This window comes from Triplophysa rosa, linkage group LG24 (genome assembly GCF_024868665.1).
Source record: "Triplophysa rosa linkage group LG24, Trosa_1v2, whole genome shotgun sequence".
Taxonomy (NCBI): Eukaryota; Metazoa; Chordata; class Actinopteri; order Cypriniformes; family Nemacheilidae; genus Triplophysa; species Triplophysa rosa.
In genome coordinates this window covers 5,509,640-5,527,782 of record NC_079913.1, presented here as the reverse complement: position 1 = coordinate 5,527,782, position 18,143 = coordinate 5,509,640, and the positions used below count along the sequence as shown (strand labels likewise).

The following is an 18,143-nucleotide window of genomic DNA, read 5'->3' as shown; positions in this document are numbered from 1 at the left end:
TCAAATAAGGTCTGCTTGTTCATAGATAAAGAACAACCCATATAAATGTATGCACGCTGGCTGCTTGCTTTGAAAAATCAAGGATTAAATCTCACAGACCAGAAGGTCAAACTGAACAACCACAGACATGCTGTTCTGTAGAGCACTGCAACACGATCCATCTAAATCCATATCTCTGCTGTCATAAGGCGCGTATACGGTCACCGCTAAAATAAGTAGCCATAAAAGTTCTGTCTGGACATAAAATCAAGTTCTTTTTGACCTCAGGACTTTGAATAGTAAGAAAGGTAATGCAAGAAGATGCATGTAAATGCAGAACGTTCATGTGTGATTGGATGAGCCACCCGTGTCAATGAATCCCACCAATCATCATTTCCACAGAAAATAAGATTGATAGAGCCGGAGATGAAAAAATAGAAATGTTTTTAATGAAGTGTCAAGGTTGAGCGGTTTTATGGAGTCGTGTGCATTTGCAGCGCTGCTGATGGCGGGGCCTGATGACAGTTTATCATTCAGACTGCATCTGCGTCTCATCAATAACGTGTCGATGTGACGCCGCATAAAGGTTTCAGCGAGAAAGCTTTTCTTCTCTCATCACCAGCACCGACGGGTGTTGCGCAACGAGGGAAGACAATGCGGTAACGCAGCACTTTTTTTGCGCCAGACCTTTTGACATGACATGTTTTTTTATGCGCAGACTGCTTTCAACGCGGCTTGAATTTCAATCTGATGAAGTACACCACTTCATAAATCGTCCAGGTCTGCTTTTAAAGCAACATCTGGAGCATCACCATTTTATTCCTGTCACATGGAGTGTGATTTTTGACTGCGCCTCGTCACACAGCACAAACATGCTGTATATTTAAAAAGGCAAAACTCTTCTAGGGTGAACTGAATGGTGGAGATGGTTGACACTTCAGATTTTATTTTTGTATTGAGAGTATCATTTGTTAGTCGCTTTGGATAAAATCTGCTAAAGGAATAAATGTAAACGACTAAGATAAATGTCACAATAGGCTAAACGCTTTTTAGTGATTTTTTAAATATAATTTTAAAGGACAGAATAGTTGGTTATTAATCCTGCAATCCTAACGTTTGCCTCTATATCGCCATCTCTGTTTGAAACGTAAAATTGCAGTTTACTCATCTTAACGTGACATCAAACTGACATTTCTGCAAAATCGGCGCGTAAAATTATAAATCTTCATTATAAAATATACATATATGAATATTAACTTATATTATAAATACATATATGTTAAAAATGAAGAAAATAAAATACATTTTTCAAAAATATTTTTTATAATGTCATCATGTTTTGGTTTTGTGTTACTTTGCTGTTTTTATTTGAGTTATTATTACATAATCAAAACAACCCAACTGCAGTTTGATTGATATTAATTGGAATGCACAAAAAATAAAAGACATATTTAAAATAAAAAACGGAGTTATCTGTTTTTGCGAATGAACTTCAGAATATGTATATATAAAAATAAAATAATGTTAAAATTTTAATGTTTAATGCCTATACCCACTTTGTCTTAAAAACAAACTTTCCATTTAATCGAGGCATTGACACTGACATCAAAATCTACAAAATTTGTACCGCCCGTCCTTCCTGAACAGTAAATGCTGAGTGCATAAAAGAAGTCAACTGTCAATCTGTCTTTTTCCTGCAGTCATCAAAAAGTCAACGGCAGGGGACAGGACAGGCAACGGGACCTCTATTTGATGTGACAGCCGCTTGACGTTGTTTATGCAGATATGAAAGCTTCTCTACACTCTCATGTGCAGGGCTACGTGCCGCGACACACTAACAACACCAAACGTGTTTGCCGCTAGGGGCTTAAAGGCAAACACATCTTTTTCTCTTTACTGCCACTCACCCCTGTTGTCTCCCATGGCGACGGGCAAGCAAGCTGCATCCCCTTTTGTTTCATGTTGGGATTATGGGATGAGGCGTTCGCGTGCAGCTGTGAAGCGGACCGGCGCATGTGTGCTCGAACGTGGCGGTGGATTTGCATTTTGAGCATCGGGATGAGCCGTGAGAAAATGATTGGGGGAAAAAACGCAGCTGACAGAGAGATGCTAATATACACGTTTAAAAATAGATTAAACCAATTGCTGCCATTTGGCAATAAATGCTTCATGAATTTCCGTTACATTGTAAAGTAGAAGTGTCATAATGTTAAACGGTGCACTGTAAAAAAGCTCCTAAAAACAGACATTTTCTGGCAGCTGGGGCGCCAGAAAAAATACCGTAAATACAAATTTTCACATAAAATTACATGTTTTATGATTTTCTTTGCAGTCTTTTTCTGTAATTTGACGTTTTTATTATACTTAAGAAAATACATGACAAATCTTTCAGTTTTCACTGGTTTTAACTTTTGTGCCTTTATCAACATCCGAATTTGTAAATGTTTTAATTTATTTCAGTTGTTGCCCAGTGTTGCCTCCAGGCAAAAGAACCAACTATTTTTTTTCTACTTTAGTTGCCTTTAGGAATAAGAAAATCACATTATTTTTTGACATTGTGATCATAATCTATGCAGACGAGCACCTTTCTGAAGTCGTAAGAATCAACGTAGGCTTTTATTTACGCTGTCTCGTCTAGTCCGAGAGGAAAGACACAAATCATTGGTTTACAGTCACGAAATATGACAGTAGCCTGGGTTCTCGCCATCTGTGGTGTTTCCCTGCCTGTGCACTCATTGAGACATGAAATCTAAGCACCACGCTAAGATTTAAATCCTGTTGTCGGCATTCATATTATGCAAAAGCTTGTTTCACTAGCTAGTCTTGTGTCTTGTGTGAAATGGCTATGCATCATGCGATTGGCAATCTGCGTTTTTGAATCGTTTTTGAGTAATAGTTAGTTTAAGATGTCTGCGAGATATCCAAACACGCAGCGTGACATTTAACACAATGTGTCAAGCTGTCAATGCAGAAAAACTAAACGCACTAAAAGTGCAATGACGCGACGCTTTATCTGTCATTCATAAAAACGACAGATGAATGCAAACGCACACACACTCGGTAAATAAATAAGATGAGGGTCCAAAGTAGGATCTGTCCTGTGATGGGTTTGGATGGTTTGGTCTCTCCAGCTTTCAGCAGAATGACCAAAGCCACAGGTCAAAGACAGCAGAGAGACAGGAGGGGGGGGAGATGGGGCAGCTTTTACAAACTGGAGTTTGTTCTGTCAGAAATTAGCATGGCGACGGGGTTTCAGCGCGCACAGTGTGGCTGTTGACCGATTGAGGGGAACTTGGTTGAGAGCCATATGATTTTATGTACTCACAGCTGTCAGGTGGCTAGGCTGCTTTCTTGTGTGATCTTTGAAGAGGAAATCTGAAAGTCAATTGAAGATGGAAGATTTAATTGCTTTAAGGTTGACTTCCTGGGTTATGTTTCAATTAAAGTATTGGATGAAATACAAAACTGGTACAGCCTGTCCCTACTCCCGACTGAGTACATTTACCATAAAAATAAATGTTTAAAGCATTAAATTGACTCTATACCACCTCACTGGATCACTTTTATGATCATTTACCATCAGTCTTGTTTTGCTGAAATCACTGAAATAAATGAAAAGTCTGCTGACAATATTACTAGCCATCTGGTCAAGGGACGGCCATTAACCGCTTTTGTCACCTCAATTACCCATCAACCTATTTCATTTACCCATCTTAACTTGTCTCCCATGAGCACTTTACTATTTACCATAGTCAGACCCACGCGTCTATTGAGGTCATTGCTACTGCGTTTCATTAACTTATTAGGCTTTACAAATGGATCCAAGCCAGCATTTTAATTACGTTTTGTCAAACAGATGAAGTGAGACAAAGTCACAGATGCGGTCTCTACCAGCTCTCCTACAGTCTGAATTTGCAGTGTACAGAAGGTCAGCTCACTTGAAGAATGAGTTAGTGATCTGCATTGTCATTAAAGGAAAACAATAAACATCCTATTGTAGTGCTGTGTCTACCTCCCACATATCTGATGACAAATTACAAGTGCTCATGAACATTAAGAGCAAATATAATTTAATACAAGGAGGTTAAACACAAGTTAAGCTTTATCGCAAAGATTTGAGTCCATATTAATATGCCAAGTTGTTACATTGCATGGTGATTGCAAACAACCGAAATAGATAAAAACCATCACTTAAAAAACAAAAGAAAGAAAAATAACAATAATAATGTACTCCATTAATTATGAATAATAATTAAATTGAATATTTTTTTTTTTTTTTATTCTGCTTATGTTCATATACTCAAATCCATGCATTACCCTACTGAAAAAAATATGTATAGTTTTTATTGATATAATATTTAATTTATAATATTTCTCTAATAATAATGTAATTGTTTTCTTCAGTTATACCTAAAGAATTGTTAATTGTTTTTAATAAATGTATTATTTTCAGATCCTAAAATCCATGCAATACTGGAAAAAATATTTAATTAATTAATTAATTTAACTGTTTATTTTCATATACTCAAATCCATGCATTACTGAAAAATGTTTTCTCTAATAATAATGTAACTCTTTATTTTCTGTAATTATGGTCAAGTAATTGTTAATTATTTTTAAGAAATGTATTATTTTCAGATACTAATATCTATGCATTCAGAAATATTTGACTAATTATTATTAATAGATGTATCTTTTTATTTCTGTATACTCAAATCCATGTATTTTTTATATACGTACAATTTTAATATTTATGTATATAATTTTGTATATTGTACATTTTAATATGTAAGAGGTGTTTATCCTTACTGATTGTAAAATCTGTGGCAATTTAACCTGAAATATTACTTAAAATCTTCCAGTGGGATGTTTTAGACAAGCCTCAGATTCCTTCCTGTTTTACTCTTTTAACTTTTCTATGCCCCATCTCACCAGATTTTCCCCAGGCTCGTGTCACACGTTACCGCATCGCCTGATTGGCTAAAGCATGCAGGCACTACACAGCGTTGAGGAGCTGTGGGTGCTGTTATGCTTTGCGCTGATGCTGAGAGGGACTTTCGGAGGAGCGCAGAGGGCAGCCTCACTCCGCCTGTCACTTGTCACAACAGAAGCGCGAGACTCTGACATCGGTGCGACATGATTTGTCACCAGCAGCGCGGGTGTGAAAACCCACCAGTGTCCCTTGACGTGCCCGTTGTGACAGAACGTACCTCAACCCTTCACAGTGATCCGCCTGGAGATTTGTGGCATCTCCTAGGGCCAGTGTTTCCCAAGTTTTATTGCTTTATATATCTAGTCACTTAGCATTGTCATAAACATAATTGGTCTTTTTTAACGACAATAAAATCAAATTTTTTATATTTTCAAATCATTTAAATTTGTTTTTTAGACATGTTCCCTTGGTTGGAAATCACTGCCCTTGGATGTAAAGAAGAGATTTGTGTCGAAAAACGCATGCGTTAGAAAAACACACATACAGACACACCTGTTTTAAAAAAAATCTGAAAACTGAAGCCAGACCTTAAGCGACTGCGTTGTTATCAGTAAAGGAAAAGTAACATCCAAAAAGCTGTTTTCTGTTCTTTCTCAGATGGAGGCAACTCTGACCTTGGGCATTTCAGACTCCCTGGACTGCATGCGCCGGGCTGATAAGACACCAACCGCCGATGCTCCACCAGCCACGAGCGACGGCATGCGCTGCGGATATTTCCATCTCAGAGGGAAAACCGATGATGAAGCTGTAAGACTTCTCAACCAGATTTGCAGGTGGAGCCAGGTGACCGTGTTAAACTGAAACGACTTTGTTCAGCATCTCGCTGTTTTAACTAGAAAACCTTTCCTTATCTTTGGTTCACTTCAGTGATTTCATGCTTTTAACAACCTCTGGCAGGACTTGGGTTTACAGCTTTCCCATTCATCTCAGTCATAGATCAGACCTCCCTGAGTATACTCATTTTAAATTTATGATATTTGCTCACGTATATTTGGGCACAAGTTTTTTTAATAATCACCTGAGCTGAAATGACATCACTGACGCTGCGATATGACATCATGATATTCTGTCACTGCTAATTGGCGCTTGACTGATATCAAACACAGCAAAAAACGAAATTTCCTAAACAAATCAAATAAATAAATGTCACAGGCAAAACATCGCACTTATACATGTGCAATAATAAATAATTGCAATTAATTCTTTTAAAAATAAATTGTAAAAATCATAAAAATGTATGAATTTATGCATAAGTAATTAATAAATAATTGCAATTAATTCTTTTAAAAATAAATTGTAAAAATCATAAAAATGTATGAATTTATGCATAAGTAATATGATTTGACTAAATAGTGCTGTAAGTACAATGACTATAATCAGACAGACAATTATTCTTATGAAAGATTTGCAATAATACCATATATTTCATATTTTTCATAGTTAAAAAGTTTTTATTTATGTACTTTTTATGTTTTCATTTTTTTTTCTTATTTCAAGCATTTTTACTTTTTACATATTTTTATGTCTCCATACTGTATATACAGTGTTTTCTGTATATTCCAAATTGTAAAAGCGCAATAGAAAAAAACTGCGTTAAATCGAGTTAGATAAAAAATAAGTTCATCATACACATCTCTTTTTAATGGTTGTCAATGGAGAAAAATGCCCTTTGGCACCAGAATGGAGTAGTGTTAGCATCTATCGGTCAAACCAGGACCCCTCAAACAGTGTATATATGTTAATATCTGTGATTTGCTTTTCCGTATTTGTGGAGGAAGGAAAAAATGCGTTTCTGACTGTCCAAACATGTTCGCTTTTGAATTCATCTGGGAATGAACATGTAGGTCAAAAGCCTGAAGGGGTTGACGTCCGTGGCATCTGCGTTTTTTGTTCGGAGCGCTCTTCAAGCTTTACCGTGTACAGATTCCCCAGGAGGATCCTATAGTCAACATGTAGCCTTGTGTTTATTGTGAGCTGATGGGTAAATGCAGACATGCCTTTGTCTTGTTCTCCAAAGCCTTGGGAATCTCCATCATCTACCCAACGTAATCTGATTATAATCAAACAAGTCTTTATCTTCTATAGCAATGTGAAACATGGATGCTTTGGGTATAATCTCGAATCTATGTGGCCTAAATCAAGAAGTCATAATCTCTAATCCACACACTGCTTCCTGCAAGCAATAAGGGCAAACAATACAGCGGTCTTTGTGACTCATGTAGTCCAAGAGAGTTTTGTACAAACAGGCATAAATGAAATGCTAGTGTTGCAATGTATGTTACATTTATGTGTACCTCAAAAACCTCTTAAAATCCATTCAGTATAGTGCAGAAGCGTCCTTCATACACTATTTTTAAACTTGGTTGTTTTGAATCACCAAAGATTTGACAGGCGCTCAATTCCATGTTGGAACGTCTTCCGTTTCGAAACTGGAATCTCGTAGGATTTAAGTACATACTGGTGCAATTGCATCATAGTCTGTTGTAAATCTTTCATTTTGAGTCTATCTATCTAGATCTGTCGGTATGTCTGTCTATCTATCGAAGTCTGTCTGTCTGTCTATTTCTCTGCGTCCTCCCATCCGTCTGTCTGTCTTGTTTTTTTTTTATAGTGGTTGAGACTGACAGTCCCTAAAATCCTGTCTGACATATGGCAAGTCACATTCTTGGGTAAGCAATTTATTTTCATTTTTGAGTGACCTATATACGGTTTTAGCGGATGCACACTCCTGGCCCAAAGTTAACTTCCGGTCTGTGTTTGGTTGTAATATAACTATTTATTTTATATTTAATTTCTATTCAAATTAATGTATATTCATATAAAATTGTTTAAACTACTCAACAGTTATTTATTCTTTGCGGAGGACTACCGGAAGTTAAGTTTGGACAAACTCCGTTTAGGAAAGTCGTGCCACTCGGCTGCCATCTTTGCAACGCGCCCCCGGGCAGTTAGGGCAGTTATTACGTCATTCAAACAAGATGTGAATGGGAATACTGATATTTCGCCGGCTGAAATCCCAATTAAACGACATATTTAAAAACAACATTTAAAAATGACGTAAACTGAACCATAACGTTTGTTTCCTATAATCAAATTGCGCTTAAAAACAATCGTTTTGATGTTGCTTTAGATATACTACGCATGCGCAGAGCTTCGCTAGGGTGGCCATATTGAGCGTTGCGTTCCCCCCCATTCATTTCAATGGCAGTGACGCATCTTGATTATATTAATGTCTTTGCTTTGGGCCACATACCGTTTGTTTATGTTGTTGTCGCTAAAACCGTCTATACCTTTAAGTCTAGTTTGTAAATCAACCCCCAGGATTTTCTCGTTTCCGAATTGATTGGATTTAGTTTTAATTTTGTGAAGTAAGTTTAATTAAAAATTCCAACTCGAAATCTTTTGTGAAGGCAAATAACATTCCAGAGCCACATCGGATCATGTTCAGGTAAAGGGGCTGAATCCCCTTAAGACTGAAATCCTAGACTCGTGTCTAATAGGCAATAGTAATTATAGAACAAGAAATACTAAACCCCAGTTTGCCCATCGCAGCAGAAAAGTCATCATTGTACAAGCGCTTAAGCAATGCTGTTTATTGAAATGTAGCTAAATGAAATCCTTGTAAAACTACACTGCATCTTCATTTTTAGCAGCGTCGATGTCACATGCTATTATGACACCAATTTCTCCGAGGCAAAAGATTGTTGAATTTTAATGAGCATTAATCTCAGATTATGTAGGGTGTTGAAGTGGGTGTTTTGCACCCGTTTAGACCTTTCAACACAGTGGTGTGTCTCCACCAGTCGTGCGCTTGAGACCGGATTCGATATAACGGCAGTGAAGCGTTAGGAAACCCAGCGGTGTGAAATTCAATGTGGCAGCCAGTTACCTCCTCTTCTTTTAAATCCAAATTACTCTGGGATTTGCCAGGCAGTGGACAGAGAAGTCTGTGTGCAATGTGGCTAACCAGATTATTGGTACACTTTATGGGGGAAGATGGAGCGGGGAGGATGATGGTGGTGTTGCAGAAGGCATTAAGTGAGTGTCAGCACTGAACGTTGGTTTATAATGAGACGGGAAGGAAACTTATGTTAAGCTTTATGAGCATTGCAGGAACTTGTTTGCTCCACTAAGTGAGCCCTGAATGCTAAGGATCATATTTGTCCAAGATGTTTTCTTTTATTTAGGCTTTTTGGCACTATGTATAATATAGAGATGCCCGGAAATGATGTGGGAGGGAACTGGATCGGGAAATGTTGCTAGCCAGATTCAAACCTGCATTGCCCGCTTGTGTACCACAGTTCGCTTTAAATGTATAAGCTCGTTTCCGCTAAACAGTTAAAACAAATGCTCATCTTATGCTTATATAAGTGACATATACATAAATAATTAAACTCAAGATCTTATTTTCACAGCAGCCGCCTGCTGATGTCCTTTAAGTAGACAGAAGCAGGCTGATCGTTCAAAAGAACTCACTGACAAGTGCAATACGTTTATTGACAAAGATGATCGATAAGAGAGATGGCCACAGCAGGATCACAACAATTGCCATCGAATATCTCACACCCTGTGTCAAATTTCACCAAAGGGTTCCTTTAAATCGCTACACAATGCGTTTCCCCGGCCGCATTTATCTCATGAATGGAGCGCTCGGTGCGGAGACTCAAATGGTCACATTTTCAGCTTTTTAGATTGTTTCTGGTAATTGCTGTGATTGCGCAATGACCCTCATCTCTGCTCGGTTTGATATATTCTCAAAACCCCAGCTTGACACTGTTATTGGCCTTACAGCATTAAAACACAGCATCAGCACCTGTTTTTGGTCATACATTTTAAAGAGACAGTTCACCCATAAATAAAAAATCTGTCATCATTTACTCACCCTCGAGATGTTCCAAATCTGTTCTGATGAAAACAGAGAAAGATATTTGGAAGAATGCTTGTAAGATCAAACAGGTCCTTGGCCACCTTTGACTACCTTAGTAGGAAGAATTACAATGGTACTCAAAAGTGTCCCAAAGTGTTGCTTTCCTACATTCTTCAAAATATCTTCTTTTGTTCAAAGTCATTTATGCAATTTGTTTCATTATATTATTTGTTTTAAACCTCCTACATTCTCATGTGTTAAAGGGGTGCTGCAACGGTGTGTCATGCATTCTGACTTCTGCATCAAAGAGAGCACGAGAAGGAGCATGCGCAGACGTCACTTTCACTTGTGTGCAGGAGAGAGTTAGAGAGCACACGTTCGCGAAGTTCAGGTGTTTGTTTGTTCATTGCATTTGGGTGATGAATGTTATATAAACGGTGGATATAACGCTGGATTTGGAGATCGTTTGAAACTGATATATGGAGCCGTCCCAGCACTAAAAGATGCCGGACATGAACTGCATGCGGTGAGTGGAACTGATGTCTGTGTTTTGTTGGCAATGGGTGCGCACGTGCTTTAGTTCAGCCTACCCTTCCCCCCACCACGTGCCGTATGCTTTCGGAAATAATCGTACAGCTGTATCTATCTTTTATAAATGTGATCAAACTAAATACTCTTTGAAGATACGACGTATGCAATACTACTCTATAGGTACTCAAGATTAATATGAGATTGACAGAAACCGCGTGTGTTAGGGCCTCTTTAAATAATAACACACTTTCTGTGTTATGGAATTTTAACACATTCATTTGTGTTGATTTTGTGTTAAATACATAAAAGGGAAACACAAGGTTGAGTTCAAAGTAACACAAAATGTGTAGTATTTAACTACACACAGAGATGTGTTCAGTTAAGGACAGATTGTGTTTTTTTTTTGCAAAGTATATACTGAAGTATATATTCAATGATGAAAAATATATATTTAAGTTCTCTTCACGTTTTGCACTTGAACTGCAGGTATATTCATTAAAATATAATGTTACTGATTTATTCATGAAAGTTATTATAATGCGATGTAAAAGATTGCTAATACTATTTAATAACTTCTAAATATTAATAACTTTTAACAGCAGGATTCGTGCAGGAAAGTAAAGTTTTAAAAAAGCACTATATTTGATTAATGACGTCTATAAAACTTCCATTAGTATTCAGTTGCCTGCAGACATCTCTGTTTGCTGTGTGCTGTGTTTGGCTAGTACAGTAATGTTTGTATATCTTCCCTCTAATGTCTAAAGAGAGCAAGCGGTGCAGGCGATGCTGAGCCAACACATGGCATACCTCCAGCTTTCTTTTACTTGGGCAGTTTCAGGCAGTATACACAAATACACGAGCGCTCATTCGGTTTAATCAGAAAGGAACAGGAATATTACTATTGAATTTGTGGCAAATTTACGCATATATGATGGAGACTTCTTGCTGTCTGGTCTTCACAGGATGGCAGATGGATGTATTATTAATGTCACACATATTAGATCTTGATTTAGTCTTTACCTCGCCTTAAAACGCTAACGTATGTGATAGAACGGCACTTGATCAATGTCAGGCTCCAAGGGGACCAAAAGGGGAGTTGATGCTTGGCTTAGACGATAGACCATAAATCAATTTACACACGGTGAATTTGTTTGCATTAAATATTCAATTTATTCTCCAGATGAAAACACCTCGCAGATGTTAAACGAAGTGTTGTTGCTTATGTTCTCGACTCTTCGAGGTGACTATGTTATCACAGTACACCATTTATTACGATCCATTACATTATTCTGGTTTGTTGTGTATTTTTTTATGAAAAGTGTGCTCGAAAGTTGACAGCCTAGGCAGAATTTGTAAGATGTTCAAATAAGAGAGATCGTATTTTTTAGTTTGTTTGTTTTATTTAGTACTGCTCTGAAAATGCTTCATAATGGATCATTATTACACAAGCCAACACAATAAGACAAATGATACTGTTAAAATGTTTACATGCACATGATAATTATAATATTGATATATACAATATTAACAACCACGATAATATACATAAGTGTAAATGTAGTTTTAATTGTTATGTTTAAATGTTATATAATGTTACATGTCGCTGCTGCCCTTCTGAAACCTTCTGTCCTTTTACGGAAGTCGTGCCACTCAGCGGCCATGTTTGCAATGCCTCTGGGCAGCTATTTATGTCATAGCAAGTCTACAGTCCTATCTACTTGAATGGGGGAAGTTAGATATTTCTAAAATTGCTGGCAAAAATCACAATTAAACAGCATATTTACGATCAATAATGAAACGTGACATTGACTGTATCATAACTTTGGTTTGCTAAGTTTAAAGGGGTCATATGGCGAGAATACGTGTTTTTTTTGTGTTTTTTTGTGTCTTTGGTGTGTTATAAGTTGCCCATGCATGTATTAGACACGTACAATTGTAAAAATTAAAGTGTGGGAACAAAAGATGCATTAAATCTAAAAGCCAATGCTCACCCAGACCTGCCTGAAACGCCTCGTGTAACCACACCCCCACAAATCTACGTCAGTTGGTGGTATGATTTGACTAAGACCGCCCAAATGTATACGCAAGTAAGGCGGGCGTACCTGTCAGCAGAATTGCTTTGGAACCTGATGTTTCAAATATGGTAAGAGGCGTTACATTTCGTCACACGCTTGCAGTATTCGACCAATCACTGTGCACTGGTTAACTGGCCAATCATAGCACACCTCACTTTTCAGAGCGATGAGCTTTGTTCAAAATCTGCACGTTTCAGAGAGGCGGGGTAAAGAGGAGATACAATACATGCACGGTATGTGAAAAATACAGAGTTTTAACCTTAAATCGTGTATACACATTGCATTACATCTAAAACAAACGATAATATTCGTTTTAGCCGTGTCATACGACCCCTTTAAAATTGTGCAAAAATCACCTTTTTTCAAGGTCGCCTCATATACTGCGCCTGTGCACAGGCTGGCAGCCGCCTCACGAGAGCCCCGCCCCCTCACGAGAGCCCCGCCCCAGCGAATCGTCAGTCTTTGCTGATTGACGATTGTCTCGTTTTACTGGAAGGTGGGACTTCCTTCGCTAGAGCGGCCATATTGAGCGTTACATTCCTCGCCATTCATTGTAACGGCAGTGGCGCATCTTGTTAATATTAATATTTTTGTTATTACTCACCCTTTATGTTTAACACTGTGTACAAATATCTAGCCAATAGAAGTATTAAAAAGTGCTTGTCAACTCTGACAACACAGTTTTTAATAATTTAAAAAGTAGAGCGTTTTTCCATTTTTTTGTTTGGACATACGAGGTTCCGGAAGGATATTTTATATAATATTAATGATATATATGTTAATATCTTTTAGTGCAAAAAGCTTTATCAATGCAGAACTAAATACATTTTTATGATCCTCTTATTTAAAACAATAATAAACCCGTAAATGTAAATTCATTGGCAGACGCACATAATAGCCAATATGCTTTCAGTGGGACATTCACTCCTGAATGATTAATTCATTGTAACTCATGGTTAGTGATGTGTTGATTCAGCTTTTACTTCCGAGAGCCTGTAATGCTGTGCTCTCTAAGAGTCTCTGCTTGGCAATGAGAACCTCAATGTAAATTCAAAGTATGGCTTTGCTGTTCAAGGAAGTGACTGCAGAAGGAACGTGTAACGATCGGATTCCAGGGCTAGTTAGTCATTATCGTGACTACATGCGGAGAGAAAGTTTCTTGCTCAGTCCCTGAGGCAAAGCTGATGAGAATAAAGCTATTTTTGAGGCTGAGAGGAAAAGCTTGTGCAAAGCGAAAAGAAGGATTATCCGCACGGACAAATATAGAGATGTATCAGGTGGATTAACGACAGCGATTATGCCGAAAACGTTGTGCCAGGCGGCGTGATTCGATGAGACTTTGGAGCTTGTGTTTTCTTTTTAACAAGAAACTCTATTTTAGTTTACTTGACACATTTGTTCCTTCAAGTCAAAATCTTTTGATAATCATGGTACGCACACCCCTGAGGATGTTAAACCTACACTAAGATGTTTCATTACAAGAAAGGATGTCAATGAATTTTAATCAGGGTATTAACACGTGGCACGTTCATCTCGAATTTTTATGCCATTATTACAACTATTTTTAGGTCAGACATCACAGGAATATGGAAGAACGATAATCTCTCAGGCTTCCACAGTGCCGTGCCTTTGAATTTCCGATGCGTCATTTGTTGAAGGTCCATTGGAGCGTTTGTCATTAAAGCTTCTCTCAGTGACGCGCTTAATGAACTGAGAGCCACAGCTACAGTCCAACAGTTCAACTAATCCAGAAGAGTCTCTACGGATGCCATCACCTACAGCAACAGAAAGCCACGGTGCTCTCTTGTGGGGCAGACAGTCAGGCTCAGTTATGGCGTCCCTCCCTTTTTAATTGGCTACAGCCCTCTGATCTCATGTGCGTGCTAGTCTAGAGGACATAGGGTACTCCCTAAAGAACAGAAATCAAAAGGTGTGTTCACAAGGGCGTTCTGTAAAGAAACCAAAGCCAGACCAATTTAGGTGTCCTGAATGTAAACCGAGTGTAGAAGAACTCGGTTCGCTTAGGATTCACACTCTGTAGATCTGGATTCAGAAGAGCACAGCAATACTTGAATGGCGATTTTGATGGTCATTTTAAAGCTGTTAATTTTGCCTCTATATCGCCATCTCTGTTTGAAACATCAAAGTGCAGCTTAAAATAAATTGTAATATTAAAATATTACTTTACAAGGATATATTCTTGTCAGTTTCTTCACTTGTATGTGCATTTATATGGCCCTGTTAAAGGGATAGTTCACCCAAAATTGAAAATTCTGTCATTTCCTCCCTCTCATGTCATTCCAAACCTGTATGACCTTCTTCTGGAGAACACAGAAAAAGATATTTTGTAAAATCTTGGTAACCAAACAACTTTGACCCCCATTGACTTTCATTGTGTGAACACAAAACCACAGAGACGTTTCTCAAAATACCTTCTTTTGTGTTCCAAAGAAGAAAGAAACTCATACAGGTTTGGAATGACGTCAAGGTGAGTTAATGATCAAATCATTTTTGTGTGTGGATGAACTATCCCTTTAAACTTACTTGCATTTGTTTTTAGAGAAAACTTGAAACAGCATTTGGTTGTTTGCAGTTGGAGTGTATACATACATAAGTGTAAAACATGAAAAAATCAGAACCAAATACACCTACTGTATACTCAAAACTCTCAAGTGTATACAGTTAATCTAGACTTGTGAAGGAATAAGATATTCAAGGATGTTCTTTTTGTTTGAATTTCAAAAACATGTTCAAAACCTGTTAAAAACACGATGTTGAAAGCAAAGAAGCACATGACCGTGAAGGAGCTGGGTTCAAATGCTTGACGTTCACAGCGTACTCTTACAATACAGAGAAAGAGAAACAGACAGGCCCTGCGGTGACCGCATGTTTTCATCCTGTCACGTTTTCCGCCACAGGCCTTTAAGATGAATTCCTGGCCTAATTTAATCCCCAAACACACTGAAGTTTAGGTAGACCAAAGAGGGAGGGACGGAGGATGCTGTCTGACCCAAAACAAATATAGTTTGGAAGCGCTGTAATCTGGAAAGAAAATCCAACTGAGAACGGCTATCTTGTTTATGGAGGTATGCTATGCTATGGTTTGGCCAAAAATGAAAATTCTTTCACGCGTGTCGTTTCAAACCTGTATGACTTTCTTTCTTCTGCAGAACACAAAAGAAGATCGTTGGTAATCAAACAACATTGACTCCCATTGACTTCCATTGTATGAATACAAAAACACAGAGACATTCCTCAAAATATATTCTTTTGTGTTACATAGAAAAAAGAGTCATATATAGGTTTCCTTTAACGGACCAAAATATGTTGTTATTTCCATAAAAATATTTCACTAAACTATACTTCTTAAATCTCAATCTCAATGGTTTGGCACTGTGGGTGCCGTAAACCTGCAGTGGTAGGTAGTTTTCCTCCCATCCAAGCTCCGAGATCAAAGTAAGCCACTGTTTCGTAGCCACTGGGCAACGTCTGCTTGGCCATCCACATACTAATCACTGGGCGTCTGACAGATAAACGCCCTTCTGGGCATAGTGGCAACGCAGCCAAACCCAACAGGACTCTAGCTAATAACTCCCCCGCAAGCGCATGTGTAAAGTCTATCGATCTACAGCTGCAAGCTTTGCGTAGCCCTTTTTAATTTTGTATTTCTTGTTCATTTGTAGTCTGTTGATTGTATTTCCCATCAATCATTGACAAATAAGTGGGTGTCAGTGTTGCCCGGCTGCCGTTTCATTGTCTGAAATGTCGAAATGGTGCAGCCGCTAAAACTAGCAAGACAAAGAATGCTCAACTTGTAATTAATAGCAAAGGGATTAGCAAACTGAGATTTCTCTGCTGAATTGTTCATTTTAACAAATTTGTCTTGCCGGTGATAAAAATAAACTGCATTGTTCGGCTTATATAATTACAACTACAAAAAGACCAGCAGCTTTTTTTATTTGTGCAGACAAGGTTATCTGGCACAGAAAGGATTACTTGTTGTAAATACAGATTTGAATAATGTGAATATTTAACAGCAAGTGTTTGGCGCCTGATAATACCACATTTATTTAGCACTTTATCCCTTCGTGTTGTCAATGGCTAATGATTGTTGTCAGTTTACATCTGTAGAAAAACATGCCCGTCTCTACAAGCCAACAAGGTCACTTTTGCACTTTTCCTGTTCTCATTAGCTTAATGTTTATTGTTTCGTGTCGTGTGGAAATAGTGTCTCCAAAAACTGGGAACTAATCAAGAGTGCTTCATTTAACTGTTCGTCATTTTTGTCCTTACAATCTTTGTGAAGGACTGAGAGTCGCGTGTGCCAGCTTATTCTTACAGTTAAAGTGCCTGTGAACTGGAAGTTGCGATCGTTTTTACTTCCATATTTTGACGCATTTCCGAGTGAAATGGAATCTCTAATGAGAAAAATCGTGGGCGTGGCTTTCTTCTTTCTCTGCGATTTGATTGGATGTACAAAAACAGCTGTTGCATTTTGAAATGGAACTGGCAGCAGACTGACAGTTGAAGGGGAGGAGTTAATGGATGCCCCGCCCAAGCCGTCTAATTTACGTCATTTAAGATGGAAAGTCATTACAGGAAGGAAGTGCATTTTCAGATTTTAACTAAAATTTATGAGGGCACACACATTTTTTAAAGAGAATGACCCACATTGATAAACTATTTACAATAAACGCTGCAATATTTCATGAAAAAATTGTTAATTTCACTGGGACTTTAAACACCAAGATTTATTTTGCATTAGTCATCAGCATGTTAGTGCAAAACCAACAGAAGAGAAATTGCAATTTTTCATCACAATGCACAGTATGTTTGGAATGACATCACAAACCCCTTCAATCACCTGTCATGTTGAGATTACTTTTATTGATGTCATCAATTCCTGATAGATAAAATCAAGCTTCGCCCTAAATTTTGTTATGTTTTACTCCAAAATGTAATTTAAAAGCGATTATGAACGCTGTTTATGTTGCAGTTAATGCATATGTGATTAAATGTTGTGTTGTTTAACATATCTCTGCTTTTCTTCCTGTTTAATTAACAGAATGGCTGATGGCGGCTCGTCGACCACGACAAAAGAAAGGGTCTCTCAGCTTTTGAAGGAAAATATAATGATCATGGATGTCAAAATGCCAAATCATAGTTGAGAGATTTCTCCAGGGCTTCTCCACCGTCCTCCCCCTGCGAGCGTTGCTGGTGTGTGCTGTAATGGCTTCCTTGTTAATGTCAGGCCCATGGTTTGCATGATGAGACCATTTCCACTTTCAATTTATTAATGCCTAGACATATGGAACAACTAAATCAGTTTTGACATTGTATTCGTGAAATACAGTTGAAATGTAAGTACAGTAAAGATACAAATTGTTCTTTACTACCTTAATAGTATCGGATTATAACAGTGACAGTTAATTACTCTTAACAATTCATTTCCTCTGTGCATCACACTCTGGGGTAAAGACTAAATTACAGCCTTGAAGGTTAGTATGTCATTACAGATCCTGTTTTTAGGAAGATCCCTAAACGACAACAACAATCAAGCTATCAAAACCTCCGCTTTGTGTAAGTAACAACTTCTCCGCTTTAAAAACCCTTTAAAGGAACAGTTCACCCAAACAATTTATGCACTCTCATGGCGTTCTAAACAATTTTTAAATTCGTTCATGGGATGCGATAATAC

General features: G+C 37.8%; 1 protein-coding gene across 1 annotated transcript in view; it reads right to left on the bottom strand.

Moving 5' to 3' along the window:
* Positions 1-18,143, bottom strand: part of tmem178bb (transmembrane protein 178Bb) — a 61,820-nt gene that overhangs the window by 11,007 nt on the left and 32,670 nt on the right. The gene's annotated exons all lie outside the window — the stretch shown is intronic.